General features: G+C 47.0%; 1 protein-coding gene and 1 non-coding gene across 2 annotated transcripts in view; both read right to left on the bottom strand.

The window, feature by feature from the left end:
- Positions 1–13,582, bottom strand: part of ITPR2 (inositol 1,4,5-trisphosphate receptor type 2) — a 372,015-nt gene that overhangs the window by 85,263 nt on the left and 273,170 nt on the right.
- On the bottom strand, positions 11,792–11,862 carry TRNAG-GCC. Its single transcript has one exon. It is a non-coding gene; the product is annotated as a tRNA-Gly (tRNA).

Genomic DNA, 13,582 nt, shown 5'->3' with positions numbered 1-13,582 from the left:
ATAGACTGTCACCTAGAACCCATGCGTGAAAATCGCACCGCATCCGCACTTGCTTGCGGATGCTTGCGATTTTCACGCAACCCCATTCACTTCTATGGGGCCTGCGTAGCGTGGATTATCGCACCGCAACGCACAAAGAGGAGCATGCTGCGATTTTCACGCAACGCATAAGTGATGCGTTAAAATCACTGCTCATGTGAACAGCCCCATAGAAATGAATGGGTCATGATTCAGTGCGGGTGCAATGCGTTCAACTCACGCATCGCACCCACGCGGAATACTGGCTCGTGTGAAAGGGGCCTTACTCCCATCATATTCTCCAGCTGTGCTGTTTTATGTCAAAACTATGACTAGATGCCTGTGAGCATCTGGAAATATAACACCGGTTCATGGTCCCCCCAGATACAATTGTGTTTACCTGTAGCCACCACTAGGAGGAACTCGGTCACCTGGTGTAGTTAACATTGAGTAGGAACTACATGTATGCAAAGAGCTCCCTCTAGTGGCGACTGCAGGGGAATAGTGAGAACACTTTTCTCTTCCTCTCACTCTATGGCTCAAAACTTCATGGAGGTTTGAGCATCTCCCACATCTATTCATGTCTGATGACACCTTCATCCTAAAATCCAGCATCAGATACATGTCCACAATGCTTAGTCCCCAAAGGGTCCATATTAGTAGAAAATGCGCAGAAATCTTCAGGTCATATCCTAAAATAAGGCTTAAACAATATTGCTTATAACAGATGACAGCAAACACTCGCTCTTCAAATGACCCATCAGCCAAATGTCAGAGGGAGAGGTCATATTCCTTCAAGCATAGGAAATGTCCTCTCCACAATAAGGGAGCGAGAAGAAAGTGTAGACACTTCTGCAGAAAGCACAGGCTAAGGTCTCATGCACACGACCGTTGTTGTGGTCCACATCCATGCCACATTTTTTGCGGCTTGGGTGTGGGCCTATTCACTTCAATGGGGCCGCAAAAGATGCGGACAGCACTCTGTGTGCTGTCTGCATCCGTTGTACCGTTCCGTGGCCCCGCAAAAAAAAATCGCATGTCCTATTCTTGTCCGTTTTGCGGACAGGAATAGGCATTTCTATAATTGGCTGCCTGTTCCTTTCCGCAAATTGCGGAAGGCACATGAACGGCTTAGTTTTTTTGCGGATACGCGGTTTGCAGACCGCAAAAATCGGCACAGTCGTGTGCATGAGGCCTTAGAGAAACCCCTATGGCGTTATATATACTTTCAGAGATCAGTGTGGTAGAAGGTTCATGACTCCAGAAGTGCCAATGGGCACAATGCCAAAATGCTACCCTCCATTACACCAACTTTTCCATCATTCCACATATTGACATGCTTCATACATTGGAGGAGGATGGTCATGGTATTCCTGTAATATTGCTGGTCATTTAGGGACTAATACATAATATCTCTCAGCTACATAATGGGTTAAAGTAGGTTGGAGGTTAACGCTTAATGAAGGAGATTTATCAATACTGGTGTAAAGGAAAACCATAGCAACCAATCAGATTACAGCTTTCATTTTCTAAAGGAGCTCGGAAAAGTGAAAGGCAGAATCTGATTGGTTGCTATGGGCAACTGAGCCAGTTTACTTTAAACCAAACCCCAATATTCCTAGTGGTTTCGGATAGTTTCAGGAATTAATAGATCATAAGTAATGTCCTGGTTAAAGGGGTTGTCTGAGATAATTAAAAATCAAGCCCCCAAATAGTATAAAATAAAAAATGATGGTATACCTACTTATTTCTCCAGCGCAGTTCTCTACTCTGCTCCTCTGGTCCTCCTTCAGCTTGTTTACACGGCACATGACGGCTGCAGCCAATCACTGTCCTCAGCGGTATAACAAATGTATGGCTTCTTCCTTGACCAGTTACGGGGTACTAGGACTATTTAGATTTCCATTTTCAAACTTTGGCTAAGCCTGCTATATGAGTAAGGGTATCTGTCACCACAGAAGGTGGATTTTTAGAACCAGTCCAGGGTTATCTGGCGTGGGGAAGGGGCATAAGATTTCCTTATCTGTATGTAAATTGGGGGACCTGAGTCCTCACTGCCCATCGAAGACACTGAGGGTGTCCACTCTACAAATCAGATGGTAGGGTCGTTATCTTCATGTGACCCAAACTTGAAAACGTCAAGCTAACCATGGAAGCTCCCCTGCGTGGTAGCGGTGAACAGCCTCTTTCTATGGTAAGCTCTGCCATTTATTCTCCAGACTTTCTGAGGAAGTAGCTGTCTGACCTTTGTCAGCCATATTAGCTCTCATAGGGATAACATATGTCACGGAGAGGCTTCTCATTGTCCCTCCTCTTTCTCTCTGGCAGTCAATCAGTCTGTGCAGGGAAGTATAGTTCGGTGCTGACACCAGCCAGGGAGGAAGTAGCTAACTTCTTCTCCTGTTCTGGTTCATATAGAAATCAATAAGTGCTGGTGTCTTCTAACCCAGAAGTGTTCAAATAGTGATCCAGTGGATCTCAACCCAGACTAAAGTGTTAATACACTCCAGAGTGGCCCCTTTTTTTATATTAAGGTTTGTTGGGTGATGTTTGTGAAGTTGGACCAGCGTCATTAGCTGATGTGGGTCTCACTTACCACTAGATAAGTGATATACGCTCTAGCACTGGGGAGGATGAGCAGCAAACGTATGTATTAAAGGGGTTCTGCACTTTGTTTAAACTGATGATCTATCCTCTGGAAAGATCATGAGCTTTTGATCGGCGGGGGTCCGACACCCGGGACCCCCGCCGATCAGCTGTTTGAGAAGGCAGCGGCCCTCCAGCAGCACCGTGGCCTTCTCAGTTTACCGCAGGCCCAGTGACATCATGACTAGTATCACTGGCCTGGGCGTGGCTAAGCTCTGTTCCCTTGAATGGAGCTTAGCCCCGCCCAGGCCAGTTGATACAAGTAGTGACGTCACTCAGCCAGCAGTAAACAGTGAGAAGGCCGCGGCGCTGCTGGAGCGCCGCGGCCTTCTCAAACAGCTGATCGGCGAGGTTCCTGGGTGTCGGACCCTCGCCGATCAGAAGCTGATGATTTATCCAGAGGATAGATCATCAGTTTAAAAAAAATGTGCAGAACCCTTTTAAGAAGACGTGGCAAGTGCAATATGTACATAACTATGGCTGCTATAACTATTATGAGGGCGCTGAAGCAGATAACATGGGACATTCATAAAATCTGCAAAAGTCACTTTTACGCATGCTACATGTACTTCTAACATCTATAGCCATATTTAGCACCCTTGAATATAAGCCTTATTAGAGCATACATGTATACCATAGAGTAGTGATGGCGAACCTTTTACAGACCGAGTGCCCAAACTGCAACCCAAAACCCACTTATTTATAGCAAAGTGCCAATTTTACCTGAATACTGCAGTCCAATATAGTATATCTTCCATGTACTTTATCACTTAGCTATAATAGCCTGCCTACATTCAGTGCGCTGCCTGTGCTGTTCATAGTGCGCCCCGCGCTGATGAATGGCAGGAAAAGATAAGGCACATTGGTACACCATGTTCTTCCAGGGTGCGGGTGCCCAGAGAGAGGCCTCTGAGTTCCGGGCCATAGGTTCGCCATCACAGCCATAGAAAAAGAGCAGCTCCGGCAGCCCCGTCACATGCTGGGGATTATGAGTTGCTCCACAAAGGTAAGTCAGAAGGGGAGGCGCCTCCTCCTTAAATGATTGTCGCAGTAACTAATAATTATTGATACGTAATTGTGCAGCATGCACAGCGCCCCCTATAGGCGGGTTCTTTGAGTTCTTGTCATGCACCAGCTCACACACTTTCATCTCATCCTCAGGGTTACAAATTATAAAGGTATTTTGAGAAACTTCAGTGTTATTGAAGGTAAGGCACAACAGGGAACAGTCTAATCAGGTCTATGGGGACCCAACAGCTTCCAGCTCGCCGTCTACTCGGCAGAACTTTCAATTAGCTGTGCGGACTCTGTTCCAGGCAGAGGACGTCTGACACATACTATCAAAACCTTGCTTTTTGTACAGCGTTACAGACAGCTGTGTATGAGGATGAGCAGCACCGGGCACACAGACAGGCACCAGGGCCATTCTTATATGTAAATCACTGGCGGGCAACCATGGAACTGTCAAGATGGCGACACACTTACTGATAGAACGCTTTAGAAAGTCGGAATTGTAACCCTTTAAAAGAAAGGTTTTAGCCGATGCCTAGGTTTGTAGGACACATATTTCCCCTTAAAAATCCTTGAGTCATCTAATCTGGGTGACAACCAAATGGGCCGCTATTACAGATCGGTGGGTGTCACTACACTGACGGTGTGAGTTGTAAGAATGTCATTATCTGTGGTCGCCTACTGTCTAAGGTATGGCGAGAAACTTGATTTATAAAAGACCCTCACCCTTCAAGACAGCGAAAAGAGGCTGGCCTCACATAAATGAAGAGGCTACTTACATTCCACGTGTAGTAACAATTCTGAAGCATCTTTTCTTATGACTTTGTGTTGAACTGTTCCTTTATTATTCCTGCTATAAGTTATGAATGAATTGCCAGCAATTTGCAACAAAGGTCCAGATGGTTGTTACCAGTTAGGGGTGTGTCCCTGCACGGTCTGACACTGGTAGCACTGATTAGATAGTAACTCGCTGCGCAGGGGCACACCCCCTAACTGGTAACAGTCATCTGGACCTTAATTGCGGATTACCAGTAATTCATTCATAACTTCCAGGAGAAATAATAAAGGAATGGCACATTATACAGTCATAAGAATAAATGTGCCTGAAATGTATCTCCGTGGAGAAGTTACAGCTCCTCTTTAAAGGTTCTGATCCATGCTTACATTTCAACACAATAAGGGCACCTGCATGCAAACGTTTTTTCTTTCCATGTCCGTTACGTTTTTTTTGCGGACCGTATGCAGAATTATTCATTTTAATGGGTCCGAAAAAAAACTGAAGTCACTCCGTGTGCATTGTTTCCGTATGTCCGTTCCGCAAAAAAACAGAACAAGTCCTATTATTGTCCGCATTATGGACAAGGATAGGAGAGTTCTATTAGGGGGCGGTCGTTCCGTTCCACAAAATGCAGAATGCACACAGCCGGTATCCGTGTTTTAAGTATCTGCAATTTAGGGGCCAGCTGTTCCATTCCACAAAATACGGAATGCACATGGACGACATCCGTATTTTTTGCCAATCCATGTTTAGCGGACCGCAAAATACATATGGTCGTGTGCATGAGGCCCTAAAGCAGTGTGCAGAGTTAGCCAATTGAAGTTGTAATGGCAACCATGTTTGTAGGTACCCGGCTTTCATTTATACAACGGCTGATTAAAATTTTTAACTACAGATCTTGAAGGAGAGGGCGACTTGAGGATTTATATTTACTGGAGATTTTTCCCTTTAAGGGGGAAAAATCTTCTTAAAGGGCATCTGTCAGCAGATTTGTACCTATGACACTGGCTGAGAAAAGTGATGTTTTAATATATGCAAATGAGCCTCTAGGAGCAATGGGGGCGTTACCATTACACCTAGAGGCTCTGCTCTCTCTGCAACTGCTGTGCCCTCTGCACCTTGATTGACTGGGTCAGGCAGTAAAAAATATCATGGTCCTGTCAATTAAAGTGGAGAGGATGCGGCAGTTGCAGAGAGAGCAGAGCCTCTAGGTGTAATGGTAACGCCCCCATTGCTCCTAGAGACTCATTTGCATATATTAAAACATCACTTTTCTCAGCAATGCGGACACATATGAATATGGGACCAACACAGACGTCTTCAGCTGCCAAGTGCACATGTAACAGTCAGTGTCATAGGTACAAATCTGCTGACAGATGCCCTTCAAATGTATTTGCCTCTCTGCAGGACATACCCAACTTGGTAAGGTGTTCCTTCAAGTAAATCAACTGTACTAAGCAGCCAACATTGTAGCTAATGGCCATTTAAAATGTCAGAGTAATGTAGCAGAGCTGAGTTTGTCGTGCAACAGCTGCTTTGAGTCGTGCAGAAGGGTTTTCTCCAGTCCTGTGTAATATGCCAATAAATCGCACCAAATGACCCTACATCCTTAGCAACTTTTTATTTTTCGCACTGATGCAATAGATATCAGCTTTCCTCACCAGGTGGGTTACGCTGCTGATAAAAGAGACACCATAGGCTGGCGCAACACTCGGTGTCATGATTTTAGAAATTAATGAAGGCAGTACAGACCGGGATGCAGTGATGTGACGGTCTGCAGGGTGTCATGATGGTCAGCGGAGGGAGGGGGTGCGATGGTCTGCCAGTGCACGAGCTGCTGCACACCTCCTGATACTTCAGCGGTTTAATTAGGCACTGTCATTTCAATTCCAGACTGTGAGTCACAGAGTACTAGACGGTCTGCCTCAGCCAGCGAGACGAACACGCTTCTATGGCGAGATACAGAACTGTCACATGAAACCAACAACAATAATCCAGCCGGCTTTGCGTGTTATAAATAGGCAGCAGTGGCGTTCATGGTCACAATCGTTATATAAAACTGCAGGGAGAGCGACAGTTTCTAAAAGCTGCGGAGGAGGAATCACTTCTTCTCCATCTGTAAAGGATGGAAACTTTGTTCTGTAAGTGTCTAACACTCACGTCAGGCAGTACGGTGGGTGTCATCACCCACATTTCCACAGACCCCGCGTGGTAAGGAAAAGTGCATTCTATTACTTTTTCCTATCATATAGGTGTCAGTCCTCACTGCCAATCTGACATTCCGTTCAGGTCTATCTCACATAGAGAGTGTTATTATTGTGCCGTCATACACATGCAATCAGAACTTTTATTACACTGCTGAAACAAATTGTTACCCAGCTTTTCACTGGCCCTGAGTGGCAGGAAAATCTGCATTGCACTACTTTTTCTTACCAAAGGCTGCCCCCACGTGAATCCTTCCTGCAAATTTGACATAAGGATGATAAGCCCTCTAAGGGCTCATGCACACGGCCGTTGGATGTAAATTGCGGATACTTAAAACACGGATACCGGCCGTGTGCATTCTGCATTTTGTGGAACGGAACGACCGACTCTAATAGAACTGTCTTATCCTTGTCCGTAATGCAGATAAGAATAGGACATTCGGACACAGAATGGGCAGGCAGTCATTTCCGTTTTTTTGTGGCCCTATTGAAGTGAATGGTTGTGCATACGGGCTGCAAGAAGACGGGGGAAAAATACAATCGTGTGCGTGAGCCCTTAAGTTCTTCTACAAAGAGTGTTACGATGGTATAGTCCAGCGATGGCCAACCTCAGGCTCTCCAGCGGTTGTAAAACTATAACTCCCAGCATGCCCACACTGCCTATAGCTATCAGCCTACAGCAGAGCATGGTGGGAGTTGTAGTTTTACAACAGCTGGAGAGCTGCAGGTTAACTATCCCTGGTATAGCCAAACACAGATGCCACCTGAATTTGTAATTTACAGCTCATTCCCAGCTTTTCATGATTATTTCCTTCCCATAACCCTATCCCCCCTCACCAAGCTCCTAACTCTCACATTCCACTCATGAACCAGGCAGCTCAGGATGAACAGCTCAAATAGTATGTCCAAGATACGGTTGACTTTACTAAGTGGAAGCAGACTGTTAGGGCTTGTTCACACGACCTTATGGCTTTTTCAGTGTTTTGAGGGCCGTTTTTAACCGATTTTTGTTTCAGTAGTATTTCCGGTTCTGTTCCGTTTTTCCGTATGGCATATACAGTATACAGTAATTACAACGAAAAAATTGGGCTGGGCATAACATTTTCAATAGATGGTTCTGCAAAAACGGAACGGATATGGAAGACATACGGAGTACATTCCGTATATATTCAGTTTTTTGCGGACCTATTGACTTGAATGGAGCCAGGGATTGTGATTTGCGGGCAATAATAGGACATGTTCTATCTTTGAAAGGAAACAGAAATATGGAAATGGAATGCATACGGAGTACGTTCCGTTTTTTGGGCGAAACCATTGAAACGAATGGTTCTGTATACGGAACTCAAAAAACGGCCTGTATACGGAATGCAAAAAAAGGTTTGTGTGAACGAGCCCTTACTCTGTTTTCCACAGGCCACAAATGGAATCTAAATATTCATTAGAATATAACAAAAACCGGAATTAGACTTACCGGTAATTCAGTTTCCATGAAATCACCATGACGGCCACAAGGAGATTGACCCATGACCTCTGTGGGGGCAGGAAACAGAGAAGAGGTTAAATTGCCCCCTCCCACCACCGCACCTCAGTGTTCCAAAGATATCAAGTGCCAGAAGTGTCCTAGTATTTCCCAGTATTACACCATACCAGAAAAATACCGGTGAAAAACAAAATTTCAACAAAAGAAGGGAGGGAATGTATGGGCCGTCATGGTGATTTCATGGAAACTGAATTACCGGTAAGTCTAATTCCGGTTTTCCCATATCATCACCATGACGGCCACAAGGAGAGTTATAAAATTATTTTTTATGGGTGGGGGCAACCGCCTGGAGAACCTTCTGACCAAAAGAGAGGCCAGAGGTTCCAGACAAGTCCAAACGGTAATGTTTCACAAATGTGTGAATACTAGACCAGGAGGCGGCCCTGCATATATCATCCAGGGAGGCCCCTGCTCTTTCAGCGAAGGTAGTAGATACAGCTCTGGTAGAGTGGGCTCTAATATTGGAAGGAGGATCCAGATTCTGGTTCTTATAACATAAGGTAATAGTGTCCTTAATCCATCTTGCAATGGAGGATTTTGAGGCCCTGGATCCCTTATTCCTTCCAGCAAATTGGACAAGCAGACTGTCAGACTTCCTGAAGTCCCTAGTGGCTTCCAAGTATCTAATAACTGTACGCCTAACGTCAAGGAAATGAAATTGCTCTTCTTCCTGGTCCTTGGGATTGTTGAAGAAGGATGGAAGTAGAATCTCCTGGCCTCTGTTGCGGTCTGAGGCCACCTTTGGCAGGAAACCTGGGTCTAGTTTAAGCACAATCTTATCCTCAGTGATGGTAAGGTATGGTTCCCTAATGGAGAGAGCCTGAATCTCTCCCAGTCTCTTGGCAGAGGTAATTGCTATAAGAAAGGCAGTCTTAAATGAAAGCAATTTGATTGAACAATCCTCCAACGGCTCAAATGGGGAACACATAAGATTGTTGAGAACTAAATTTAAGTCCCAGGTTGGGCTGCGGGACCTAAGTGTGGGTCTCAGTCTACGTGCAGCTCTAATGAATCGTTTGATCCATCTATGGTCTGCCAGGTCGGAATCAAAGAAGGCGCTCAATGCCGAAACTTGAACCTTTAAAGTGGATGGAGAAAGGCCCATGTCCAGGCCCTTTTGTAGAAATTCCAGAATTTTCTGGATACTGGGCCCCACGGAATTTGGATTTTCCTCGCCCGACCATGAGCAGAATCTCTTCCAGATCTTCAGGTATATCGCTGAAGTGACCTTTTTCCTAGAACATCTCAGGGTGGCTATAACCTGGTCTGACAGGCCCTGAGACCTTAAGAGGGAGACCTCAGGATCCAAGCCGTGAGCTTCAGGAACTCCGGATGAGGATGTAGCAAAGGACCCTGGTATAGGATGTCCCCCCTGAGTGGGAGTCTCACTGGTTCGTCTATTGCTAGCTTTAATAGAGGGGCGAACCAACTCCTCTTGGGCCAGAACGGAGCGATCAGTATTACCGTGGTTCTCCCCTCCTGAATCTTCTGAATGACCCTCGGGATGAGCGGCAATGGAGGGAATGCATACCCTAGATCCCAGCACCATTTTAGGGAGAAGGCGTCTACTCTCCAGGGATGGTCCCCAGCATTTAGGGAGCAGAATATTTGCACCTTCGTATTTCTCCTTGATGCAAACAGGTCTATTGTAGGAAGCCCCCATCTTCGGGTTAGCATATTGAAGACCTCTGGGTTCAGTGCCCACTCTGTATGATCTATTACCTGTCTGCTCAAAAAGTCCGCTTCTAGATTCAGGGATCCCTTCAGGTGCATTGCTGAGATGGACTTTAGTTCCTTTTCTGCAAAGGAGAAGATCTCCTCTGAGATACTCTGGAGTCTCCTTGATCGAGTACCCCCCTGGTGTTTTAGGTAGGAGACCACAGTCACGTTGTCCGATAGGACCTTCACGTGCTGATTTCGTATCACTTGCTTGGCGGCGAGAAGGGCTTCTCTTACTGCATACAGCTCCCTGAAATTTGAAGACTGAGCAGATATCAGACGCCTCCACGTTCCTTGGAAATAGGCTCTGTCGATTTTTGCTCCCCAACCGGATTGGCTGGCGTCCGTGAAGACGGTAATCGACGGTGATCTGATCCATGGGACTCCCTGGGACAGATTTCTCTCCTTCGTCCACCATGAGAGGGACTTCCTTACTAATCCTGGGATTGGGAGCTTGGAGTCCAGAGAACCCTTCTTCTTGTTCCAGTGGGACAATAGCCAGGTCTGAATCACACGGCAGTGAGCCTGTGCCCACTCGACCGAGGGTATACAGGAGGTTAGGAGGCCGATTAGGCTCATTGCTTCCCTCACTGAGCATTTTTTCCCCCGTTGGAAGCGCCTCACCTTGTTTATCAGGGACTGGATTTTGCTCTGTGGAAGAAAGGTTGACTGAGTTACGGAGTCTAGAGTAACTCCCAGAAATCTCACCTTCTGGGATGGAACCAACATTGACTTGGGTTCGTTCACTATCCAACCTAGTTGAGATAGGCGGGATAGAAATACTTCCAGGTCCGACAGCAGGAGATCTTTTGAGTCCGCTATGACTAGGAAATCGTCCAGATATGGCACTATATTTAATCCCTCCTGTCTGAGAGGGGCTATCATCTCTACCACAAGTTTGGTGAAGAGCCTTGGAGCGGCTGAAATCCCGAAGGGCAGTGCTATAAACTGGAAATGACGAATCCGATTGGAAGGGTCTAGGACAGCAAACCTTAGAAACCTCTGGTGATCTGGGTGAATGGGGACGTGCAGATAGGCATCTTTCAGGTCGATCGAGCACATAAATGCCCCTAGCTTTATCAACGGCACTAAGGATCTGAGAGACTCCATCTTGAACTTCCTGTAAAGAATAAACTTGTTCAGTTGTTTTAAGTTTATGATGGTCCGGAAGTCTCCTTCCTTTTTCCTTACTAAGAATAGGGTTGAATAGTACCCCTGACCCCTCTGAGATGCGGGGACCGGGATTACAGCACCCTTCTTCACCAAGTCCTGGACTCCTTGAAAGATGTTTAGGTTGGAGAGTCTGGTAGGCAACCTCGTGATGACGAATCTTGCAGGGGGGAGAGAGGTGAACTCGATCCTGTAACCTTGCTGAATGATGTCCAGGGCCCAGGGATTTCTTGATGTTAATGACCATGGACCCAGGAAATCCTTCAGTCTCCCCCCTACAACGGCGTCATTGTTTGTCCTCAGATTTGGACTGGGGCTTGAGAAGGAAGCCCCTTCCTCTACCCCCTTTGGGATAAGACCAGCGGCCTGACTTGCCCTTCCCTCTAACAGACTTATTCTGTCCGCCGTAGGACCGAAAGGACTGATTCTTCCTAAAGGACCTTTCCTCTGGGAATCCCTTTTTCTTGTCGGCCGCCTTCTCAAGTATCTCGTCTAGGACCGGCCCGAATACATATTCTCCTGAAAAGGGGATGGATATCAGTTTTAGCTTAGAGATTCTATCGCCCGACCAGGACTTCATCCACAAAGTCCGACGAGCCGCATTGGACAACCCTGCCTCCCTAGCACAGAATCTGATAGACTCAGCAGATGCATCTGCCAGGAACCCTGTAGCTGATTTGAGTAGCGGTATGGACTGCAGGATGGTGCATTGGCCGGGAAACGAACCCGGGCCTCCCGCGTGGCAGGTGAGAATTCTACCACTGAACCACCAATGCCCTCCCCCTCAGAGAGAGATGGATCATCCTCCCACTGCGTGGAGGTAGAAGCTTTATCGCCTGCGTCCTCGGATCCGGAAGAAAAAATCCTGGAACGCGGACGCTTGCGAGAAGGCTCGTCCTGGGGATCAGACTGAGCAACTCTAGCGGCCCGAATTTCTTCCTGAACCACCGATCTGATATTTTCCATAAGGGACGACTGTTCCTCCTGGATTACAACAGAAATACATGCTTTACAAAGCTTCTTTCCATAATCGTCAGGCAGTTTCCTTGCACAAGAGATGCAGCGAGGAGGTTTTTTAAGCTTTTTTTGCGCCTCTTTAGCCTGAAACAGATATGGAAATAGCAGTATCAGAAAATAAGGCCTTGGCAAAGAAAGAATATCGTGCCATAAGACAAGCGGATCCCCCGAGGGATACTTACAGGAGGCAGAGGGGGAGCATCCAGCTCCATAACAGTTTGTACCTCAGGACCTGACATTCTGTAGGGTAAAATGCAGCTGCAGTACTCACAGACCTCAGATCAGCGTCCTTATGGCAGCTCCCGCCTTTTATTCAAACTGCTCTGCTCCTGCGCTTTACTTCCGGGTTGCGGCCGAACCCGGAAGTGACGTCACCGACGTCGGCGTGCGCACACGCCGGCCGCTACCAGCCCGACCCACAGGGGAGGAGGAGGAGGAGAATTGCGGCCCGTGAGCAGGCTCCAGACCAGCCGGAGCGAGTCCTCCCGATACCCCCCAGCCCAGCATGAGCACGCGGCCGCCGGCGGACTGGGGGAGCTCCGATGAGCCTCAGGTAACCAGGAGGCCCCTGGAGACAACGAAAAAATAATAACAAAATCCTATCTTCATCTCCCTGCCGCCGCAGGGAGACTCTTCTCTGACCCTGGCCACAGTGGGGACAGGAACACTGAGGTGCGGTGGTGGGAGGGGGCAATTTAACCTCTTCTCTGTTTCCTGCCCCCACAGAGGTCATGGGTCAATCTCCTTGTGGCCGTCATGGTGATGATATGGGAAAAATCCTTTAATCTGGCATTTGCTGGATTATGACATGTTCTGGATTTTATTACAAGACACGGAGGCTCATATTTGCTTAACTCTTTCTTTACTGAAAAATAGCAGCAAAGACAATTGAAGAAAAAACCATAAGAATATCCATGGTAACAGCTCCACCCCTTCTACCCCTATATAAGGGACATCACTGGCTGGACACTTCCTCTTTCTTTGCTGCTCCAGCTCAGATAAGTGGTCTAAAATTTCTTTCATGTTAATTGTCTTATTGATTTCTCCTTTTTAGTTTCTGAGGGGTACCTTTTGGAGATTGTGTTTGGATTATATCATTTACCCCAGTTCCTTTTGGAACAGGGGTCTTAGTGGTATCTTTCAGGGCCATTTCCTTATTGTGTACCCTGTTGGTCTGTCTCGACTTGTAGGGGTTAATCGTGCCGCTTGCGGTCCCTCCCGTTTCACCCCTGTGACACCGGGTCGGTCTCGGGCTGTTCGGTGCTGTTTTTCCATAGCCCTTAGTTATATTTCGGCCATTTTGACTACCGTTGCTCCTTCTCCTTACCTGTGCCTTCCCGCGCTGTTTTCCCGGGCTTCGGCGCCTCACATCTCGTCGCACGGGATTCTCAGGCGCCATCTTTGTTTTTTCTCCCCTCAGACGCCGAGATCTCGCGTTTCTTGGTGAGATTCTCGGACGCCATCTTTCTCCTCCCTCTC

This window comes from Bufo gargarizans, chromosome 2 (assembly GCF_014858855.1).
Source record: "Bufo gargarizans isolate SCDJY-AF-19 chromosome 2, ASM1485885v1, whole genome shotgun sequence".
Classification (NCBI taxonomy): Eukaryota; Metazoa; Chordata; class Amphibia; order Anura; family Bufonidae; genus Bufo; species Bufo gargarizans.
This window is presented reverse-complemented; position numbering and strand designations above follow the sequence as displayed.